The 15931-nt window shown below is 45.5% G+C and overlaps 1 protein-coding gene and 1 long non-coding RNA gene across 3 annotated transcripts in view; both read right to left on the bottom strand.

Annotated features, from left to right (window-relative positions):
- SGCZ (sarcoglycan zeta) overlaps nucleotides 1-15931 on the bottom strand; it is a 548799-nt gene that overhangs the window by 498101 nt on the left and 34767 nt on the right. The window lies entirely within an intron of this gene.
- On the bottom strand, nucleotides 331-1264 carry LOC309350584. The gene is made up of 2 exons (XR_014160464.1): nucleotides 994-1264; nucleotides 331-448 (listed from the first exon to the last, which is right to left on the bottom strand). It is a non-coding gene; the product is annotated as an uncharacterized lncRNA (long non-coding RNA).

The raw sequence follows: 15931 nt of genomic DNA, 5'->3' as shown, positions 1-15931 counted from the left end.
GTCTTGATCCCACCCCGTACAAGTCTAGGAACCTTTAAACCAGGGATGGATCACATGGTGCCTTGCAGTTGCAGAGCCATCCTTTAATAATCACACCTCTCCAAATGTTGCAATGCACTTCTCCAGCCGAGTGGCATGCACAAAAATGCAGATATTATGGGAAAGTGTGCATAAACACGCATATATTCATGAAAGTCACATAACCCCCTGTGGCGATCACACAGGGTCCCCAGACGTTTCACCGTCTATTGTTCCCTGTGCCACCACCTTATTTCTCGCTGCCACCACCCAGGCCATACCTGGTACAATAGTGAGTCCAGTCAGTCAGGGTTAAATTGGAACATAAACTTCTGTTTCTTTATTGCAGTTTAACAAGCGTGTGGTTTCATAAACGATATCAGTCAATTACATTCATGGGTTGCCTATCCAGACCTATAACTTCCGCTACCTGCTCTGAGGAGATTTCACCCCTCCCATACCCAAGAATCTCCTGAGGTCTCTGCTGATTCTACAGAGAGGAGGAGCAATGTACTGCTCTCTACTTAATTAGTCAAGTGAGTGAATCAGTCTGTGTGAGAGAGAGTCAGTCAGTGTGTTGGAGAGAGAGTGAGTGCAAGAGATCGTGTTTAGAGATAAGGTTGCTGCTAAGAGCAGCTGCAGGCACTCAAAGTAGCATTGATTTATGCTCAGAATATTTAGCTCTGTATATAGTTTTGTATCATAGTTGTAGTTACAGAATAAAAGGAAGATACTCTACAGAGCTGCTCTCCGAGTGGTTTATACTCTGCAAGACTCTGCAAAACGCTGCTGCGCAACGACTATATTATTGAGACAGTGAATCCGGTGCTCTCAGCTCCAAGCTGTGAGTCCACAGCACTGTGACCTGTTCCTGTGGGAAAGGAGGTCTCTGGCAGTGCTACCCAGCTCGCCTAGCCCAGTCGGGGCTGTAGTGCATGAGTCCAGTTGGTACACTGGCTCAAGGGCGATGCTGACATGCTCTCACTCACTAAACCACCTCTCAGATATTTGCTTGTCTTCCTAGCCCCTAACTGTTCCTGACTCAGCTTATTTCGCTACATTAACTCAACCTCCCCACAGACTCTATCCCAATTCACTCCCACTCCAACCAAACACCCAACTCCCAATGAACTGCTCCCTTCGCCCCTCCCAGAGCTGATTTTATAGTCCCTCTGACTCCACCCCCTGGGTTCTGATTGGGTAACCTGTTTAACTATTTCACCTCCAGCACTCTCATATGTTAACGTCACACACACACACACCAACAAAAAGCACATATGGGGACATTGCTTGCAAAAATGTGTATATATTGGGCAAAATTGCATAGGAGAATGTGTTTAACAGGAGAAATTTACACCACAATGCTGAAGAATTTTCACGAGGACTTTTCTAGAAAGGCGGGGGGGAGAGAGAGAAGTGATCTGATGCAGGTATGTGCAGAAGCAAACCATAAACGGGAAGCAGAGAGAAACCAAATGACAAAAGTGCCCATTGCTGCACTCAAGAGTGAGAAGGGTGAGTTATCACCAGATACTTTATTACAGGAGAGTACACGGAATATGAAAGTGCTAGAGTTACATGTTATTTTCCATTCTTTCAGAGTGACTTGTGACCTCCGCAAGCATTATGGGTTGTAGCATTCAAAGAGACCTATCACCTCAGAGGAATATAAAGAGAAAAGTGGTTCGTTAAAACATCTCATTTTTCTTCCCCACATCAACTCAGAATGACAGACCCATCAGTCTTGGAAGCAGAAAGTGGTGGTGGTGGAACAAAAGCTGGGGATTATTTCTGCAGTCTTTTTGTGGACAACGCCATTTTGCACTTTTTCATGAATTAGGCAAGGCAAGTTTGATATCACCTTGTAGCTCATCTAGTTCTGTTTAATAGAAACTCTTCGGAGCACCGGTGGAAAACCGTATAAATGAATAGGAAAGTGAGAGAAGACCGGACTGTGTGATTGCAAGCTCTAGTATCTTATCTGTTCTTAGTATATTAAAATTATATATATATATATATATATATATATATATATATATATGTGTGTGAATATTTTAAAGAAATCGATTATAAAATTTCACATTTCCGTTCCATGTGTGTGATCTGTTACTGGTGGCGCAGAGGCCCCATACATTATGGATTAGCAAAGGGGCACCTTAAATACAACAGATTCCCATTGGGCAAACCCTCTGTTATCTGAGCCAGTGTGTGTGACATTCTGCCACTTACGCGATGTAGTGAGATGTAGCACAGCTGAAGAAACAAGCAAACCATCCCCCCCCCCCACAAAATGTTCACAGGCCTTTCCAGTAAGAAAACAAAACAAAACAAAACCCAAATGTGGTAATTAATTAATGTAAACAGAAACAAGTCATGGTGTTCCTGGAAATTGATTTTGCTGCAGAGATTGTCAGTGTGGTGAACATTGTGACGTTTGAAGAGTGGAGAGTTCACTCGTCAACGCTGCATTGCATTTGCATCTGGGAGCAGTAGCTGTTGGCAGGGTGTGCTTTTTACCTGCCTCTCCTGCGCAGGTGGCGCTGTGGGTTAAACCACAGAGCCTAGGACTTGCCGATCAGAAGGTCAGCAGTTCGAATCCCCGCAACGTGGTGAGCTCCCGTTGCTCGGTCCCTGCTCCTGCCAACCTAGCAGTTCGAAAGCACGTCAGAGTGCAAGTAGATAAATAGGTACCGCTCCTGCGGGAAGGTAAACAGAGTTTCCGTGTGCTTCTCTGGTTCACCAGAAGCAGCTTAGTCATGCTGGCCACATGACCCGGAAGCTGTATGCTGGCTCCCTCGGCCAATAAAGTGAGATGAGCGCTGCAACCCCAGAGTCAGCCACAAGTGGACCTGATGGTCAGGGGTCCCTATACCTTTACCGAGTGCTGTGTGTTGTTGCTGGTTCCTAAGAGAGAGAGTGAAGGTGCAAGGGGCAGGGGGCTCGGTGAGGTGTTGATGCAGCAAGAGAGCCAATCTGGCAATCCTGCCACCATGCCCACACCGCACTGAGCTCCCCAGGCCTCACCCCCTCATGAACCATGAGCAATCCTAAGTTGGCAGATAAGCAACCCTGAGCTGCCCCACCACCTATCTAGGAGAGAGAGAGGTCACTTCCAGACTGAGAGCTTTTAATACTTCCCACTCATTGTCCAACTTTAAACTTCATAACTTTTCATGCTACAGCAGGTGAACCCCCCTGCCATGTCTCTCACCATGCCAATTTTCAGTCCCTTTCTATGGGACAGAGAGTGAGGGTTCCATATTCCATACCCGTCAACATTTCCATCCCCCAAATTGGGGTGTCAGGAGGGGCACGCCGCCTGGTGCTCTGGTGATTGTCAGCAGGTTCATGCCAGAGTGCTGGGATAGAAAGTCCAGTAAGAGTTAGTTTGGTCCGGTGCTCTGGACTCATGCCAGAGGGCTGGGCGAAAGAAAATGGGACATCCCAGGATCCAAACTGAAGTCGGGATTGGCTTCTGCGATCCAGTATGTCCCACTTAAAATGGGACAGTTGTGGGCAATGATAATAATAATGATGATGATAATGATAATGATGATAATAATGATAATGATAATAAAATAAATAATTTTTCTCCTGCCCATCTGGCTGAGTTTCCCCAGCCACTCTGGGCAGCTCCCAGCCGAGTGTTAAGAACAATACAGCATTAAATATTAAAAACTTCCCTAAACAGGGCTGCCTTCAGATGTCTTTTAAAAATAAGATAGCTGCTTAGTTCCTTGACATCTGCTGGGAGGGCATTCCACAGGGCAGGCACCACTACCGAGAAGGCCCTCTGCCTGGTTCCCTGTAACCTCACTTCTCGCAGTGAGGGAACCGCCAGAAGGCCCTCGGCGCTGGACCTCAGTGTCTGGGCTGAACGATGGGGGTGGAGACACTCCTTCAGGTATACAGGACCGAGGCTGTTTAGGGCTTTAAAGGTCACCACCAACACTTTGAATTAAAATACCTGGTGTGGAACAGGGGACCTGTTTGGCAGGGGGTGCTGAGGGCAGCCAAAAATGTTCAGGGAGGGGGGCCAGCCCCCTAATATTCTGTGGCGACTGTGCACACATTGTGTGGCATGCACACATGATGTCAGCACGCCGTGCAGCATGTGTGCACAGTGCAAGCACGTCGCGTGGCACGCACTCATGACACCAGCACATTGCGCGTCCCACATGGATGATGTCAGCATGCACAGCGTCCACATGTCACATGGCGACGGCCCCCTCAATTGCAGGGGCAAGCCAGCACGCTTGGTGTGGACATAACCAGAGATGATCGTGCCTGGTGTATCCCCCCTCTTCAAGGATGCATGGAACCCCCTCTTTTGGATGTGGCATACGTTCTCTTGTTTTTGCATCTCCAGTATCTTCCAAATTGCCATCCTTGGGGTTTTTTGTGATTTACCCCTCCCTTCCTATGCCATCAATTGTAATAAACTCCTCAAACCACGGAATCCTTCTGCTTCCCCTCCACACACACACACACACACACACACAATATATCATTTCAGGTAAATGTTCTTATATAGTGCCAGTTCTGTGTGAAATATGAGAATAATGCTCCCCACCCCCAGCCGAATGTCTCTCATAGACATTTCACAGATCACCTAACTAGCTTTTAAAATGTAAACACAGAATCAGGAAACCATTTCTCCAAATGATCCGCTTTCTACTCATTTCGCATTCCATCTAGTTTTGCAGTGGATATTTCCTTTGCTTGTGGGATGGTGGGTACGCAGAAGGTGCCTACAGCCTCCGTGGTCCGAGCCACAGACAACCGCAGCCAACATCTGTAGCTCCAGAAAGATGTTGCTTTCTGTGTTTAGAAAGCAGCTTGTGTGATAAATATGCCAATTAATTGCAGAAACCTGCAAGCTAATCTTGGTACTGATAACCAAGCATTGCCCATTATTGTTTAATAGTGCCTTGACTCAGATAAGGTGCTTGAAAATGTGTCCCGTCCCTCCTTAGAAATGAGTATATGATATTAAGTGCTTCACTTGGAGCAGGCTGACTGGAGTGCCACAAGCGCCCTCCTCTGGGTATTTGACGCTACTGCAGCATAGGCAGGGCGAAAGTATTCACATACAGGGATATCTTGTTGGGGGGGGGGGAGGGCTGCAGATGTCAGGAGTTAAATTGCCTTCTATCCAGAGGGGAAACAGAGAAGGCTTGCAGAATCCAATGTTTACAATGGCAGACTAGACAGACTAAAGCCGATGGGCAATTAATGCCCTGGTCACTTAGGCGGTAACAGCTGCTTTCCTTAATCTCCAGTTTCGCTGATGCTACATAACACATCGATCTTGAAGCTGACTTTTGAGTATGGTTCTTATGCTTAAGGGTGTGGCCCCTTTTTGTCTTCCTAAATTAGGAAGCACACTTTCAGCTGCTTTGGTTTATAAAATAGTAAATGCAGCCAACCTAAAAAGGGAAAACAGAACTGAAGCAGGTGAATTTCTGAAGACAAATGCCCGGTTCTAGCTCAGGAGGTCCAAGCATGAAAGAAGCCTTTTTCTTGTGCAGTCACAAAAGCACATCTGGGTGTACATCCCATCAGGACCATTTCATTGGTTACATATATTTATTTATTTTTAAAGGAGGATGAACATCTGGGGGATAACAGTTGTATTTCCCACAGACAGAGCTGAACAGGGGCCAGAAATTGCATTAGGGGAAATGTTTTGATAGATTGCAAATGGGATCTGACCCGGGAGTAAATTCCCCCGTGGCCCACGGGGCTTATTTTCGGGAAAGTGTGCATAGACCCAAAGACTCATTTTTTAATTTATTTATTTGTGCAAATAATTATCTACCACCATGTCGTAAAAAAGATATCAAAGCGGATTAAAGCAATAAAACTTAAAACCCTACAATTAGAACCATAAAAAATTAAAAGTACGTATCAGTTAGCCAGTGCGGAGGGATGGATTCTTAACTGCCAGCACAGGCCTGCCAGAATGGAAGTGTTTTCAGCAGTCATTTAAAAGGAACCTGTTGAATTACTTCTGACAGATTTTTCCACAGGAACGGGAAATGAGCCTCACTTAAAGGTAAAGGTACCCCTGACCATTAGGTCCAGTCACGGACAACTCTGGGGTTGCGCGCTCATCTCGGTCTATGGGCCAAGGGAGCCAGTGTTTGTCCGCAGACAGCTTCCGGGTCATGTGGCCAGCAGGACTAAGCAGCTTCTGGCGAAACAGAGCAGTGCACGGAAATGATGTTTACCTTCCTGCTGGAGTGGTACATATTTATCTACCTGCACTTGACATGCTTTCAAACTGCTAGGTGGGCAGGAGCTGGGACCAAACAATGGGAGCTCACCCCATTGCAGAGATTCGAACCACTGACCTTCTGATCAGCAAGCCCTAGGCTCTGTGGTTTAGACCACAGTGCCACCCTCGTACCCACTTATGGCCTTTTAAAAGAGGACTGGTTTTAAGATACACTAGCAGGTTAACTGGGCAATCCTACTAACATCTACTAAGAATTAAGCCCCACTGAGTACCTACAGAAGGTTGTTGACTAGGGTTACCATACAACCAGAATTTCCCAGACATAGCTGGAATACAACATTAGGAAACAGTGTCTTGGTTGGAAATTGCTTAAATATCTGGGAAAATCCAGACATATGGCAACCCATGTCAGAAGTCTATATTTTGGTGATTTTCCTTAAAAATATCTCAAATTTATTTATTATTATTTATTTTTTTGCAAAATTATAAAGCTCAACAACTTTGCCAAAAAAAATATGCTCAACAACTTTTGTGTCCAGATTTTCACTTTTTGGAATATGGCAACCCTATTGTTGACTCATGGGAAAAGTCAGTGGGGCAGATGGCAGCCAGAGGCAGAGCTGGGAGTGGGCGGAGCTAGTACCCAAAGTGGGTGGGGTTTGCAGTATTGTTCATCTCTCTCTCCTTCTCTGTAGGCTGCCTAAAATTAGAGCCACTTGAGCTTAAGCCTCAGGGTACCCATCCCAGGTATGCAGGACCACAACCTGAGACTTAAGTGAAAGAAAGAAGAGGATGTATTTATTTTATTTTTTCCCAGATCAAGGCAGGTACCTATTGCTTTGAATATAGAATGAAAAGTCTGGCCAGGATCTTAGACCTACAACTGACATATGGAATTAAACCCTGTTATGGAATTAATGCAGTAGGTTTGCAATTTAATCTTATTGATCACAGTGGGATTTATCATCCTTTCTGTGGTCCTGACCCGGCACCTCCAATCTGCGCCGGGGTGTTCTGAGGCACATGTAGGATTAATCATATGGTTTTGATTAATCAATTACATCTACATAAATCTGCATTTAAGTAACTGTGCCTCGGGGAGGGAGGGACCCTCATTTTAGATAAAATTATGCATAGATGGCGGCAAGAGGTGGAGGACAGCCTCTGTTAAGATAGCTACTGTCACACATCTTGCACACAACACACAACACACACACACACAATGCCAGATTTAACATATAAGCTAAACAAGCTATAGCTTAGAGCCCCACTCTCTTGGGGCCCCCAAAAAATTTATAGGGGGAGAAAACTGGTTGTACATTTCCAAAATATAAGATAAAAAACAAATAAAATAAAACCTACATACAGCAACAGTGTTTTGTGTTGTGTAGGCTCCTATGATGTAAGTAATGGGTCCCACCTGCTAGCCTGCTCCCTAAAATATTACTGGTTTGCTCATTTCTATATAAAGGGTGCCTACATTCCGCATGTGTAAATGGCTTTAGATACCTATTAGGTACATAAATCACCATATAGCATATATTCAACAACAACAAGAAACCGACAATTTGTTGTTGACAAAGGACAGTTGGACATATAAAGGGCCCCATTATCTTCAGTAGCTTAAAACCTCATCAAACCTAAATTTGGCCCTGCACACACACATGATGAAATGGTAGGGTACGGTCCTATTCTCGTCTACTCAGAAGTAAGCTTCATTTAGTTGAGTGGGACTCACTCCCTAGTATAGGATTGTAGCTTACTTGAAAGTAAGCATGTACAGTGGTGCCTCGCAAGACGAAATTAATTCGTTCCGCAAGTTTTTTCGTCTTGCGAGTTTTTCGTCTTGCGAAGCACGGTTTCCCATAGGAATGCATTGAAAATCAATCAATGCGTTCCTATGGAAACCGCCTTCAGACCAGGTCCGGGGACAGTCTGTCCCCCGACCTCTTCTGAAGGCTGGGGGGGGGACAAGGGCTTTTCTTCCCACCCCCAGCATTTTAAAAAACCCCGGGACAGCGGAGGACTTCTCCGCTGTCCCGGGGCGATTTTAAAGCCCCTGGGAAGGCAGGCGGGGGGAGCAAAGACTTTCGCCCCCCGCCAGCCTTCAGAAGAGGTCCAGGACCTCTTCTGAAGGCCGGCGGGGGGCGAAAGTCTTTGCTCCCCCCCGACTGCCTCCAAAAGCCGTCCGGGATAGCGGAGAAAGCGCTGCGTTTCTCTGCTCTCCCGGGAAGGCAGGCAGGGGGGAGCAAAGACTTTTGCCCCCCGCCGGCCTTCAGAAGAGGTCCAGGACCTCTTCTGAAGGCTGGCGGGGGGCAAAAGTCTTTGCTCCCCCCCGCCTGCCTTCAAAAGCCGTCCAGGATAGTGGGAAGCACTTCCCTGCTATCCCGGACCGCTTTTAAAATGCTGGCGGTGGGGAGCAAAGCCTTTCGGCCCCCGCCGGCCTTCCTGGACCTCTTCTGAAGGTCGGAGGGGTGGGGAAAGGCTTTGCTCCCCACCGCCAGCATTTAAAAGAGGTCCCCGGAGATTTCCCTATGGGCTTTCTTCTTGCGAAGCAAGCCCATAGGGAAATTCGTCTTGCGAAGCACCTCAAAAAACGGAAAACCCTTTCGTCTTGTGGGTTTTTCATCTTGCGAGGCATTCGTCTTGCGGGGCACCACTGTATATTATTGCTTTTGTAAGTGTTGTACCCTGGTGCTATATATACTATATAGTGCTGTTTATAATCTCTCTCTCTCTCTCTCTCTCTCTCTCTCTCTCTCTCTCACGCGCGCGCGCACACACACACACACACAGAGAGAGAGAGAGAGAGAGAGAGGACCAAGCAGTAATTGGAAACAGAATGGTAGACAGTGGCAAATGTACAGTATACTGAGCATTAGTGCGATTGGTGTTGTATTAAATCTATTCCGAGCAGAGTGGCTGACTGAAAGGATGATAATGGATTTAACACTTGCCCACTTTACCAAAGCATGCCAGCAAGAATAGAATGATACAATGCATTCGGTTTGCTTGAGATCTTTTCTTCAATCTAGATAAAATGACAGGTAGAAAACAATAACTGAAGCATTCTTCATATAAAAGTCACCAGCCCTCCATTGCTCAAATAAATCTAAGCCAGATAGAATTCCCATTGGAGTGTGACACTGGTTAAGAGCATTCAGACATAATGAAGAAAAACAAGACTGCTCTAATAGATATATTTTGTACCTCTAGTGTTTATCTTGTTTTGGTCTTTAATCTTGTTTACATTGCTTTCTTCCATGGCAGGCTTTGTGAAGCATTTTTCTACTCAAACGAGTTTTGTTGCTTTGAAGAAAAAAAAAAACACAACACATTTCTAAGCTGCATTTCTTCCTCCAAGGTGGCACATAGGTCACTCACAGAACCCTGTGTGGTGGATTAGGCAGGAAAAAATGCAAGCGGTGGCAGGGCTGGTGTCCTGTGTAGAAGGGCCCCCTGGGAGCAGACCAATCAAAGATCTCAGATAGAGCAGTCAGAACAGCATCAGCATCTTTATGGGACAAGAAGGAAGCCTACTGGCCTCTTCTGTCACCTGACCCCTGTTGAGCCCCTCTTGCCAAGCTTAATGTTGGCACTCAAGTGCAGCAGGAGCACATCAAAAGCTCCTTTCTCTGACAAGACATCCCAATAGCACAAAATGTGTGATGTCTGAGTCTCAGTACTAGGTCTGTGGCAACTTAAAGATTGTCATCCTACGGCTTGTATGTCTGAGTGTGGATTTTAGCCCAAATGCAGAAGTTACCTACACTGGCTCACATGGTGCTGTCCACGTAAGGTAAAGGTAAAGGGACCCCTAACCATTAGGTCCTGTCACAGACGACTCTGAGGTTGTGGCGCTCATCTTACTTTATCGGCCAAGGGAGCCGGCATACAGCTTCTGGGTCATGTGGCCAGCAGGACTCAGCCATTTCTGGTGAACCAGAGCAGCGCATGGAAATGCCGTTTACCTTCCCGCCGCAGCGGTACCTATTTATCTACTTGCACTTTGTGCTTTTGAACTGCTAGGTTGACAGGAGCAGAGACCGAGCAATGGGAGCTCACCCCATCGCGGGGATTCGAACCGCTAACCTTCTGATTGGCAAGCCCTAGGCTCTGTGGTTTAACCCACAGTGCCACCCGCTGTCTAAGTAGTTATATTTAAATGCAGAGATCAGCCCTTACTCTTATGTCTCACCAGTGGTGTATTGGGGGGGCACAGGGGCAGTTACCCCAGGCACAAAATTTGTTAGGGGCTCAAAATTTCAACACCTGGTGCCGACTCAATACAGTTGTGTGCTTCCTTCACTGGGCTCTTTTGAAAACAGCTTCTCCGTGTGAACCAGGAACTGACCTCTCCAGACAACAGAACGACTCTTCTCTTCTTATCTCTGTGGCTGTGATCTCCTGGGTGATGCAAAGACCTTAGGCAGTTGAATGCTCAGATTTAAAGGCATAGCAGATAAGATACCAACACAACTGATCTGCATCGTGCAAAGGAACTCCTCACCCTCTTTGCCAAAGTTGCATCTGGCTACTGTGTTACTCATTTCTCTAGAATTGAAGTATTGTTTGTTGGGTCAAGTGCGCCGTCGCCACACTTTGCAAGGTAGTATCATCTGAATGTCGTTAATGGCTCATTTGCGGATCATTAATGAAGACGTTGAATAAGACCAGACATCAAATTGATTGCTGTGGCACCCAACAATGCTTCTCCTTTGGCCCGTCTTACCGCAACTCAATAACCTGCTCTTTATCGTTACTGTTTGTTTTGCACTCCTTCTGCCAGGTTTGAGTTCGCACAGGAGCACTGACATCTAAGCCAATTTCAATTAATTTTTCAGCTCGGCCTTATGGAATGCACTCTCTCGCTGTGTTTCTGCTGAGCTCCATTTTTCACACGGGCAGCAGCTTAGCCGTGCTTACACAGAAGTAAGTCCCCTAGCACACCGTGGCAGGTAAACGTGCAAAGGGCTGCAATCTTAGGGCAAGCTGTTTTACTACCCCCTCCAAGGTTTTCCAAAAGTACATTTGCCAACTGCTAGTTTTTTAAAAAAGAAAGATTTCTGGATATTTCTAGCCCATATAAAGATACATTCCTTTTCTGATCACGCTGACAGACAGGAATAATGGTCAATGCAGTAATTGCTAGGATTTGATTTTCTGAAGACAAAGGAAGTAAGGAAAAGGCGTATTGCAATTTTCTGCACCCAAGAACTTCAACCCTCTTTAGAAAGTCTCATCACAGTCTTCTTCTTTTTTTAAGACCCACTTTGTTCATGTGGTTTTCTTTATTGCCGCTAAATTGTCATGTTATACAACCCAGTTGCTTCCTGCTTTATTAAACAAATAAGTTAACCACAAGTTCAATAGTTCCTCCATGCCAGCAGCATCCTTTCTTGTTTGGCACCCTCACTTATTAATAAATACATTTATCAACAAATGCTATATTTTTCAGGGATGCGCTTATAGCAGTCCCTTCAACAAGCAAAAAAAAGCCCCTCTAATTTATATGAATAAAACCAATCAAAGGTGTATGTTGTGCTTTGAAATAGGCTACTACTACCAACATCTTAGTGAAAAGCCCAAACCCTAGATATTTTCTTTTGGAAGTGCTATGGTCTTCATTGTAGCTGAATCCCAGGCCAGTCAAAGTCCTAGGATTTTAGCAACCTCAGTTATTACAGCATGGGCTTTTGTAGGCTGGAATCTATTTTGTCAGATGCATGAGTGAAAGACCCTCCTGTTATTATTGTCATGATGTGTTCTTGTTAAATACCTGCAGTGTTTGAAACTGTGCATACTGAGAGAGCGACAGAGATCCTACCAGTGGGGCCTGTTACCTATTGGGACTGTAGGGGATTGGTCAGGAAGACCAACAGTAGGTGGTGCCAGTATGATTGACAAGAGTCAGCTAATTCTACCTTGTCCCCATTCTTCTCCCTACAGGGACTAAGGAGGAAGAAGCTGACAGCCAATAGCCACCCTGCACTGGTTGTAACAAAGAACATAAGTGGTGGCAAGGTGGGGGGCTGTTTCAAGGCTGAGTCAGGTTGGTGTGGCAGTGCCTTACTCACCTTAATAGAGTAGATTCAGTTTGATCTTCTCCATGGACTAACAATCTTATAGCAGAGGCCCCTGCTCCAGGGGGCTGAACCCCCTATATTTTTGGGTTTGGGGCCAAGACTCCTCCCCGAGGTTCATAAAGCATGGAGGTGAAGGGCGGAGCCGACCATGACGTGGTTAATAATAGTAATAATAATAATAATAATAATTTATTATTATACCCAGCCCATCTGGCTGGGTTTCCCCAACCACTCTGGGCAGCTCCCAACAGAATATTAAAAACACGATGAAACATCAAACCTTAAAAACTTCCCTAAAGAAGGCTGCCTTCAGATGCCTTCTAAAAGTCTGATAGTTGTTTATTTCCTTGATATCTGATGGGAGGGTGCTCCACAGAACAGGCGCCACTACCGAGAAGGCCCTCTGTCTGGTTCCCTGAAACCTCACTTCTCACAGTGAGAGAACTGCCAGAAGGCCCTCAGAGCTGGACCTCAGCATCTGAGCAGAACGATGGGGGTGGAGACGCTCCATCAGGTATACTGGGCCGAGGCCGTTTAGGGCTTTAAAGGTCACCACCAACCCTTTGGTGCTGGCTCCTCCTCCTGTCACAGCAGAGGAGGGTTGAAGCACCATCATTGTGATTTATAGCATCATTGGGGATTTTAAATGTTATAAATCTGCCTCGGTAATGTCACTGAACAAAAAGCTGGGAGGTATATGTTTTAATAAATAAATGTGGGAGAGACTCAGTCACCATTAAGCCATCCTGAGGTTTTTCACCCATGTTATACTTAAGAATAAGCATTTTCTCCAAAACTTCCTAAATTAGACAACATGAATGCAGGGCAATCCTATGCATATTTATTCAGAAGCATGCTCCTCCTTTTTGTTATTTTTTTTAAAAAATAGAGCTTATTCCCAGAGAAATGTGCGTAGGATTGCAACCATAGTTACATAGCCAGAGTCTTACCTGATAGATTATTAGTGTGCTTTCCCTAAAGAAATGTCAGTGTCTCCAGTGATCTGTATCAGCGAGCGAATGGGTGGAGAAGGTTGCTGTTTTCAGCATTATGAAAGGGCTTGGTGTGAGTGGAAGTGAGAAACTTGCTAGGTGCCTTATTCTGGGGTATTGAATAAAAAGGGTGCTAAATTAGGGCTTCCATATATCCAGATTTTCCCAGATATTACCAGGATTTCAAAGACAGAATTGACACCGGAGGGGAATTTCCTAAGGTGGTGCTTTGGATCTTTGGCAAGTCAATTGAAAAATTGCATTTTTTGGTCATTTTTGCACCTGGGAATGATTATTTATTTTGCTTTTAGCAGGGCTAATTTGCAATCAGCATTATGTGACCTTAGATGTTTTGATGATATCGAGTTAATGGTCATCACTTAATAGTTGCCAATAGTCTGATCTGTGAGAGGTTAGGAAGGAAAGCTGCTCCTATTAGCTGGTGGACAGCGTTTCTTTTAGGGTCTGCTGCCCTCTAGATGTTGCTGGACTACCCCAGAGAGTGTGGCCAGTGGTCAAGGATGATGGGAGTTGTAGTACTTTAGGTCCTCCACCAGCTTATTGAGAAAGAAATCCAGTCTACCACTTCACTGTGATGTAGACAACAAATCTGATCTCAGTCTAAAAGGTCTTTTGATAACATTTACTCCTCATTTTAACTTTGGGAAGAAGAATGAGCAGATTCTGAATTCTCCCAGTCGCTCAACACCCTCCACAAACAGTGGCATAGCATGGGGGCCCACAGGGGTGGTTGCCCCAAGCGCAAAATTCTTAGGGGGCACAAAATGTCACCACCCGATGCTGCCTCAATACAGCTGCATGCTTCCCTCTCTAGGCACCATTAAAAACAGCTTCTCCATGCGAACCAGGAAGTGACTTCTCCAGACAACAGAATGACTCTTCTTTTCTTATCTCTGCAATCTTCTGAGTGAATGGGCATGCATGCTCCACCTGTTTCCCTCCCTCCAAGTGGCCCTGGGTGCTGGCAACCCATGCTACACCACTGTCCACAAACACATGTGGATGGGTGGATCTGAACTGCAGGCAGCACATGAGATTCGTTTCACAAGTAGAATTTCTACATATACTCCACCATTCACAACAGAAGCATTGCTACCAGCAGGAGGGCTTGCTGACTTCCTTTCGTAGTCCAGACCAGACATGCAGTGTGGGCACTTGATTACTGAAGCATCGTGTGATGACTGGCATGTGGGAATATCCCAAAGAGCTACCATTGCAGCAGAATATTTCTAAAACTTAAAGCACTGTGTTGTTTGGCAGACATGCTTCACACATTTCTCAGTCAAGTAGATATGTATATTTTAAACCATGATACTATGATTTCAATCTCCCATGAAACTCCCAGTTTGTATGTGCTTAGAACACAGCCACCTTAGTGCCAAAGACTGCTGGATTAAGCAGAGAGCAGCACTCGCCCCCTGAAGAAAAAAATCAAGAAAAATGTTGCAGCTGGATAGGCAGCCCAGAAGAAACAAGAGCAGTTTTGAAGCTCATCAGCTTTAGTTGGAAAGCTGTTCCACTTTCAGGACTAAGAAGCTTGTTGCAGATTCTTTGTTCTGCGCAACATCTTAGAGCCCTGCTGCAGTCCAGGATTTTAACTTTGCTCTGCATATTTTGTAATATGATTAAGAGCTCCTTTCAGATTCAGGAGTTTCAGCTGGCCAGGTGATTAATGGAGATGACCTATTATTTTTCAGCACACTCTTTTTTAATCAGAAGCCTTCTCCTCTGCCTGTTGTCCGAAAGAATAGAAGTTTGTTTCTTAGGATGGTGCCATTCAAATTTGGCATGTCAGTCTTACATGGTCCTCTTTATTGATTGTGCAATTAGAATTCCATTCTCGCCCTATTTCCCAACTCTCTCCAGCACTGCGCTTATGAATTTAATACTTTTAGATCAGAGACTGCAACTACAGCTTAGCAGGCATTTGACAGCTGATTTTCTTTTGAACAGAACCGAGTGCATCCCTTCTCCTGGGCCACTATACAATGCTTTCCGTTTCCAGATTTAGCTGTATCTGGAACATTGCCTTGGGCATCAGCATGTAAAGTGAAACCTATGATCGCAGGCAGAGACCTACCCAAGAGAAATGCTGCATTCAGGTGTCAGCGTTGCTTTGGAGTGCTAGAGGATGCAGGAGTGTACAGCATTGGCCCCTGTGCTTGTTAGGTTCTGTGCAGTCTCTAGACTGGCTAAGTGTGGCAGAAGCACCAGGAACCTGGTCTTCTGGCTTTGTCTGCTCAAGAGAGCAATATTTTTTACTTGCTTCACCTGCAAGGAACATAGGAAACTGCCCTATACTGAGTCAGACCATTGGTCTATCTACCTCAGTATTGCCTGCACTGACTGGCAGTGGCCCTCCAGGAGTTCGGATGGGGGTCTCTTTTAGCCCACCCTGAAGTTGCCAGGGATTGAAAGCTGGGTCCTTCTGCATGCAGATCAAATGCTTTACCACCAAACACATCCTGTGAGTCTAGATTGTGAGCTGTTCATGCCATGAATCAGTGGCTGGATCGAGATGCACCAAATAAGCGTTTTAGGGAAACACGTTGTAAACCTCAAAGTGGGAAATC

Source organism: Podarcis erhardii (genome assembly GCF_964252035.2).
Source record: "Podarcis erhardii genome assembly, chromosome: 9".
In the NCBI taxonomy this organism is placed as follows: domain Eukaryota; kingdom Metazoa; phylum Chordata; class Lepidosauria; order Squamata; family Lacertidae; genus Podarcis; species Podarcis erhardii.
Note: the sequence above shows the minus strand (reverse complement) of the source record. Positions and strands in the feature narration are given on the sequence as shown.